Raw genomic sequence first — 8,521 nt, forward strand, 5'->3', positions numbered from 1 at the left:
CAGAGGCTGGGGTAAAACCCCTTTTCGAAAAAGAAATCACAGAGTGATTAATCATAGTAAACTATGTGCCAGCTTATGTGAGTCCAATCAATCTATCTTTTACTGGCATTACCCATTGTGTAGATTAGGATTACCACACCAACCTTCATAGACTCCTAAAACTATCCTAGGATTATCAGTTCTCAAACAATTGAAGTTGCAGCCTATGTGAAATCTTTATTTCCTGATATGGTAGCAGTAACTAATTTTCTTTATTTTATGAATCACAGTCTAAAGGCTCAGAAGCAGTTGATCATTACCTATCACAGTATACAAAACACATATCTAATATCGGGGGAAATGTATGTATTTTCTCGAGCAGCTATGTGGATATAGGTCTTGCTGAAAATTTGTAACTGAGCTTGTAATCTTAACAATTGTTGTCAAACAGTCAGCTGATATGTTCATATGTGAATGATCCACCCAATTAGCTATAATGCTTTCCAAGGCCAGTACCATACAACCATTGGATCCAAAAGAGCATGTGGTAACATCAAATGGTATCACCTTTCACATGACATTTTTTTTCATTCGAGTACGATTATCTGTCGATCTAGATTGGTTAAGTATGTGCTTGGTAGATTGGTCATTATTGAAACTACATAACATTGTTTGTGCCTTTGCATTGCCCTTACTCTTGGAATGGCCTGACTTGATGATACTATTCTATACTTTGCTTGTATTGTTGTCTTGTATGCTCGTATTCTATAACATGGTCTTAAGAAGAGGAAGAGATTATGTTGCAAGAAAAAACAATTTTCTTAATATGTAAAACCACATACAAAGCCAGAAATTGTTTCAAGAACTTCCCTACATTTTTAAGATGCTTCCAATAGTCACTGTTGATGATATAACCGCAAACTGCTACGGAATATGGTATCATACTGAGGTTGGATGATATTTAATTGACCGCTTTTTCCTTCTATACTGTTGATGATCTCTTAATGCACAATATCATAATTTTATTTTTCGCCATCTTCACCTATTTCCTATTGTTTCTATTCAATGTACGTTAATGCAAATTAATGCGAAGTAAATTATTCTTTGTAGCCAAATTGGACACATACATACGGTATGAAAATTTACGCAGAAGACAAGGACCCATCACTCCAGAGTCTAGGAAAGTTGGGCAAATGTAATCTTTTTATGGTACGTGATTTGATCTGGATCAAGTCTTAAGTATTAAACGTGCAATTTTGATTCAGTTTTAGAACTCTTTTGTGTTTGAAAATAATTAAACAGGAACTGAAAATAAGCATCAGTTTGCTTAGGCACTTAATAGTATTATTTTGGTAGCAAGGTATTCATTTCCATCTTTATATATTCTGTTGTCATGTTTTTTTCCTATTTCTGCTGAACTAGACACATACATACATAAACACCATTTCCGCACAAGAGAAGGGACACTTTACTCTAGGAAAGCTGGGTAAATGTAATCTGGTAGATAATCTAATCTCATGCAAGTCTTGCAGGATTAAATGTAGAATTTTGCGTCGGTTTAGATTTTCTATGTGTCCAAATAGAATTAAAACATGAACTAAATAGAAAATATTGTGCTTCCCTATAGTTTTGCGTAGTAAGGCAGTATGATTTTGCACGTGTTGGACTGTCCTATGCTGCCAATGGAGTCCCGCCGATGTTGTTCTTTACTTGGTGCACTTATAAATTGTTCTCCAAGCCTTACTAATTGAACAGTCTTGATTATCATAATGGTGTTCCTTTGGTCTTTGCAATTGGCTGATATTGTCTGCAAAGATTGAATGTAAATGAAGTTCTGATGTTGTGGTTTTGTCTGCAAGGATTATGTGTAAAACAAGGGGCAAAGAAAACAAAATATATGCAGTTTAAAATTATTAATTGTTACCCATTTAAGTTTATAGTCTATCTGATAGCTTGGTTAAAAAGCATAAAAATGAGCAGTTGGTATTTCCACAACCATGGTTATGCTTGTTTGTATGCATTGAGCTGACCCAGAGTGCTCATACTATCATGGATGTTCTTGTGGAGCACTGGCAACTTGAAAAGTTCCAGACTTAAGTTTCGCCATTAAAAGATGAAGGATATTCATCTATCCAAGTTTGACATTGCTACTGTAAAAAAAATGCCAAAACAATCAGTCTACTATTTTTATCTCATACTTCTTCATACTTATTTCAGGAAAAATGCAAAACCTGTCAGCCATCAACCCTAGCAGAGGGCAAGCGCTCTTTATCTCTAATGTATAATCCTTTTATTCGGCGTTGTTGCCATGCCGCTATAGCTGGTGAAAGGATCGATATAGTTGACTAGAGGGGGGGGTGAATAGGCAACTAACCATGAAAAGACGTTGAAGTCTTGGTACGATTGGCATATACCGAAGAACATTAATGGGTATTTTGTCTGCGTCTTCTCACCCATACCGTTGTCTACCACAACATACCTGGAAGAATTGCAAATGGGACAATAGTTCAAGTCCTCATACTCAAGCCTAAATAAGACACATCCTTTCTCACAGACATGTATCTTCTCATAGGGCATCTTAAGAGCACGGAGGATTTTGTCTGACTGGTACAGGTTTGGAGGTACCACATGGCCTTTGGGTAGAAATCATCCGAAAACTGTCATCATCGCGTTGTAGCATTCTCTGCCCAAGTTGAATTGAGCCTTCGAAGCCATTATTTGTGAAATGGCATCCAACTGACAAAGCTCAGTGTGCTCGTGGAGAGGACGTTTTGAGGACTCCAACATTTCAGTGTAGGCCTTTGCAGATTCCTCCATCTCCTCGTCCGAGTCCCGAGCATCGTCAAAGTCTTGCACCATGTCTGCGGTCCCGGTACCATGCTCGTCGGTGCCACGACGAACCACCTCGGCTCTGGCACGTTGGGCAGACTCACCATGTAATGTCCAGACCGTGTAACCAGGCGTAAAACCAAACTTCTGCAGGTGTTTACTCATTTGAAGCTCGTCCCTCTGATTATGGTTGTCGCACCGGACATAGGGGCACCAGCTAAATTTTTGGCCATTTGCAAATGCGGCTCTAACAAACCCCTTAGTTTTTGTTAACCATTCCTCGGTCCAAACATACTGACTAGTGTAACGGTGTACATCCACACATGATCACTCATATTGACTTCCTACTGGACACACAAGAAATATATACATAATTAGGCAAACCATATCCTTCAGTTAATGGAGTTTGTTAGTTTTATTACGTCCATGCAACCTACACGCTAATAGGTAAGGATAGGTCCTAATCCCACCCGAGTATGTGTAGATCGGGTTCGTTTTCCCATGCTCTGCTCTGGATCCGACGCAAAATTTCGGTAGCACCTCCCCGCTGTTCTCCTGATACACGTCTCGGCAATAAGCAGAGAGGATGTGTACCCAGAGAACAACAGGGAGGCACTGATGAAATTCTACATCGGATCCAGAGCTGAGCATATGGGAAAACGAACCCAATCTACACATACTCGAGCTGTCCATGGATAATACAACGTTGTTCAACGTAGAGAAGCTTACGTTGCAACCGTTCTACAATCCACTCCCCTCAATATTAGTTTTCGTAGGACGCTAGTTGGAAATCGTTGGGAGGCCTGGCTTCATCTTGTAAGACGTATGATGGATGTCCAGTTGTCTCAGCAGCCAGATCAGTTGTATTGGAAACTAACTAAGAACGGCGTGTTCTCGGTCAAATCCATGTATCTGGACGTCATAAACTCTAGCGTCATTCCTTCCTCGAAGCACGTTTGGAAAGTAAAGGTACCTTTGCGAATCAAAGTGTTTATGTGGTTCGTGCATAAACAAGTTATTTTGACTAAGGATAATCTGGCAAAACGCAATTGGGTGGGTTCTGCTAGATGTAGTTTTTGTGACCATAACGAAACTATCAAACACCTCTTTCTTGATTGTTCGCTTGCTAAGATTCTATGGTGGTCGATTCATATTGCTTATAATATTAATCCGCCTACGTCCATCAACATGTTATTTCGAACGTGGCTTGATGGGGTTGACTCCGATACAGCAAGGCACATTCGCGTTGGCGTCTGTGCTTTATTATGGGCAGTCTGGAACTGCAGAAATGATTTGGTTTTTAACAGATCAACGTACATTCATTTTTTGCAGGTTATCTTCAGGGCCACAACGTTGATCCGTATGTGGTCGCTACTCACTCCGACGGAGGCCAGGGAGCGTTTGGTTACTGCGTCTACCCGATGGGAGATGGTAGCTCGGGATATTTTCAAGCGGTTTGGATGGCGGTCATGTAATAGGATAGGCATGTAGTGCTCCTATTTTTTTTTGCCAGCCGGTTGTGGCTTTTCTGTTTAGCTCTTATGAGCGTTTTGTTTTTTTCATACTTTGAGACTTGGAGACTAGTTGCTGGTTTTTATTAATAATATGAGTCGTATGCATCTTTCTGATGCAGAGGCTGGGGTAAAACCCCTTTTCGAAATAGAAATCACAGAGTGATTAATCATAGTAAACTATGTGCCAGCTTATGTGAGTCCAATCAATCTATCTTTTACTGGCATTACCCATTGTGTAGATTAGGATTACCACACCAACCTTCATAGACTCCTAAAACTATCCTAGGATTATCAGTTCTCAAACAATTGAAGTTGCAGCCTATGTGAAATCTTTATTTCCTGATATGGTAGCAGTAACTAATTTTCTTTATTTTATGAATCACAGTCTAAAGGCTCAGAAGCAGTTGATCATTACCTATCACAGTATACAAAACACATATCTAATATTGGGGGAAATGTATGTATTTTCTCGAGCAGCTATGTGGATATAGGTCTTGCTGAAAATTTGTAACTGAGCTTGTAATCTTAACAATTGTTGTCAAACAGTCAGCTGATATGTTCATATGTGAATGATCCACCCAATTAGCTATAATGCTTTCCAAGGCCAGTACCATACAACCATTGGATCCAAAAGAGCATGTGGTAACATCAAATGGTATCACCTTTCACATGACATTTTTTTTTCATTCGAGTACGATTATCTGTCGATCTAGATTGGTTAAGTATGTGCTTGGTAGATTGGTCATTATTGAAACTACATAACATTGTTTGTGCCTTTGCATTGCCCTTACTCTTGGAATGGCCTGACTTGATGATACTATTCTATACTTTGCTTGTATTGTTGTCTTGTATGCTCGTATTCTATAACATGGTCTTAAGAAGAGGAAGAGATTATGTTGCAAGAAAAAACAATTTTCTTAATATGTAAAACCACATACAAAGCCAGAAATTGTTTCAAGAACTTCCCTACATTTTTAAGATGCTTCCAATAGTCACTGTTGATGATATAACCGCAAACTGCTACGGAATATGGTATCATACTGAGGTTGGATGATATTTAATTGACCGCTTTTTCCTTCTATACTGTTGATGATCTCTTAATGCACAATATCATAATTTTATTTTTCGCCATCTTCACCTATTTCCTATTGTTTCTATTCAATGTACGTTAATGCAAATTAATTCGAAGTAAATTATTCTTTGTAGCCAAATTGGACACATACATACGGTATGAAAATTTACGCAGAAGACAAGGACCCATCACTCCAGAGTCTAGGAAAGTTGGGCAAATGTAATCTTTTTATGGTACGTGATTTGATCTGGATCAAGTCTTACAGTATTAAACGTGCAATTTTGATTCAGTTTTAGAACTCTTTTGTGTTTGAAAATAATTAAACAGGAACTGAAAATAAGCATCAGTTTGCTTAGGCACTTAATAGTATTATTTTGGTAGCAAGGTATTCATTTCCATCTTTATATATTCTGTTGTCATGTTTTTTTCCTATTTCTGCTGAACTGGACACATACATACATAAACACCATTTCCGCACAAGAGAAGGGACACTTTACTCTAGGAAAGCTGGGTAAATGTAATCTGGTAGATAATCTAATCTCGTGCAAGTCTTGCAGGATTAAATGTAGAATTTTGCGTCGGTTTAGATTTTCTATGTGTCCAAATAGAATTAAAACATGAACTAAATAGAAAATATTGTGCTTCCCTATAGTTTTGCGTAGTAAGGCAGTATGATTTTGCACGTGTTGGACTTTCCTATGCTGCCAATGGAGTCCCGCCGATGTTGTTCTTTACTTGGTGCACTTATAAATTGTTCTCCGAGCCTTACTAATTGAACAGTCTTGATTATCATAATGGTGTTCCTTTGGTCTTTGCAATTGGCTGATATTGTCTGCAAAGATTGAATGTAAATGAAGTTCTGATGTTGTGGTTTTGTCTGCAAGGATTATGTGTAAAACAAGGGGCAAAGAAAACAAAATATATGCAGTTTAAAATTATTAATTGTTACCCATTTAAGTTTATAGTCTATCTGATAGCTTGGTTAAAAAGCATAAAAATGAGCAGTTGGTATTTCCACAACCATGGTTATGCTTGTTTGTATGCATTGAGCTGACCCAGAGTGCTCATACTATCATGGATGTTCTTGTGGAGCACTGGCAACTTGAAAAGTTCCAGACTTAAGTTTCGCCATTAAAAGATGAAGGATATTCATCTATCCAAGTTTGACATTGCTACTGTAAAAAAAATGCCAAAACAATCAGTCTACTATTTTTATCTCATACTTCTTCATACTTATTTCAGGAAAAATGCAAAACCTGTCAGCCATCAACCCTAGCAGAGGGCAAGCGCTCTTTATCTCTAATGTATAATCCTTTTATTCGGCGTTGTTGCCATGCCGCTATAGCTGGTGAAAGGATCGATATAGTTGACTAGAGGGGGGGGGGGTGAATAGGCAACTAACCATGAAAAGATGTTGAAGTCTTGGTACGATTGGCATATACCGAAGAACATTAATGGGTATTTTGTCTGCGTCTTCTCACCCATACCGTTGTCTACCACAACATACCTGGAAGAATTGCAAATGGGACAATAGTTCAAGTCCTCATACTCAAGCCTAAATAAGACACATCCTTTCTCACAGACATGTATCTTCTCATAGGGCATCTTAAGAGCACGGAGGATTTTGTCTGACTGGTACAGGTTTGGAGGTAGCACATGGCCTTTGGGTAGAAATCATCCGAAAACTGTCATCATCGCGTCGTAGCATTCTCTGCCCAAGTTGAATTGAGCCTTCGAAGCCATTATTTGTGAAATGGCATCCAACTGACAAAGCTTAGTGTGCTCGTGGAGAGGACGTTTTGAGGACTCCAACATTTCAGTGTAGGCCTTTGCAGTCCTCCATCTCCTCGTCCGAGTCCCGAGCATCGTCAAAGTCTTGCACCATGTCTGCGGTCCCGGTACCATGCTCGTCGGTGCCACGACGAACCACCTCGGCTCTGGCACGTTGGGCAGACTCACCATGTAATGTCCAGACCGTGTAACCAGGCGTAAAACCAAACTTCTGCATGTGTTTACTCATTTGAAGCTCGTCCCTCTGATTATGGTTGTCGCACCGGACATAGGGGCACCAGCTAAATTTTTGGCCATTTGCAAATGCGGCTCTAACAAACCCCTTAGTTTTTGTTAACCATTCCTCGGTCCAAACATACTGACTAGTGTAACGGTGTACATCCACACATGATCACTCATATTGACTTCCTACTGGACACACAAGAAATATATACATAATTAGGCAAACCATATCCATCAGTTAATGGAGTTTGTTAGTTTTATTACGTCCATGCAACCTACACGCTAATAGGTAAGGATAGGTCCTAATCCCACCCGAGTATGTGTAGATCGGGTTCGTTTTCCCATGCTCTGCTCTGGATCCGACGCAAAATTTCGGTAGCACCTCCCCGCTGTTCTCCTGATACACGTCTCGGCAATAAGCAGAGAGGATGTGTACCCGGAGAACAACAGGGAGGCACTGATGAAATTCTACATCGGATCCAGAGCTGAGCATATGGGAAAACGAACCCAATCTACACATACTCGAGCTGTCCATGGATAATACAACGTTGTTCAACGTAGAGAAGCTTACGTTGCAACCGTTCTACAATCCACTCCCCTCAATATTAGTTTTCGTAGGACGCTAGTTGGAAATCGTTGGGAGGCCTGGCTTCATCTTGTAAGACGTTTGATGGATGTCCAGTTGTCTCAGCAGCCAGATCAGTTGTATTGGAAACTAACTAAGAACGGCGTGTTCTCGGTCAAATCCATGTATCTGGATGTCATAAACTCTAGCGTCATTCCTTCCTCGAAGCACGTTTGGAAAGTAAAGGTACCTTTGCGAATCAAAGTGTTTATGTGGTTCGTGCATAAACAAGTTATTTTGACTAAGGATAATCTGGCAAAACGCAATTGGGTGGGTTCTGCTAGATGTAGTTTTTGTGACCATAACGAAACTATCAAACACCTCTTTCTTGATTGTTCGCTCGCTAAGATTCTATGGTGGTTGATTCATATTGCTTATAATATTAATCCGCCTACGTCCATCAACATGTTATTTCGAACGTGGCTTGATGGGGTTGACTCCGATACAGCAAGGCACATTCGCGTTGGCGTCTGTGCTTTATTATGGGCA

The 8,521-nt window shown here is 39.7% G+C and overlaps 1 long non-coding RNA gene across 1 annotated transcript; it reads left to right on the forward strand.

Annotated features, from left to right (window-relative positions):
• Positions 1-504: 504 nt before the first annotated feature.
• LOC123167519 (uncharacterized) lies at positions 505-2,235 on the forward strand. The gene is made up of 3 exons (XR_006483951.1): positions 505-539; positions 1,090-1,188; positions 2,197-2,235. It is a non-coding gene; the product is annotated as an uncharacterized lncRNA (long non-coding RNA).
• The last annotated feature ends 6,286 nt before the right edge of the window (positions 2,236-8,521 follow it).

This window comes from Triticum aestivum, chromosome 1D (genome assembly GCF_018294505.1).
Source record: "Triticum aestivum cultivar Chinese Spring chromosome 1D, IWGSC CS RefSeq v2.1, whole genome shotgun sequence".
Taxonomy (NCBI): domain Eukaryota; kingdom Viridiplantae; phylum Streptophyta; class Magnoliopsida; order Poales; family Poaceae; genus Triticum; species Triticum aestivum.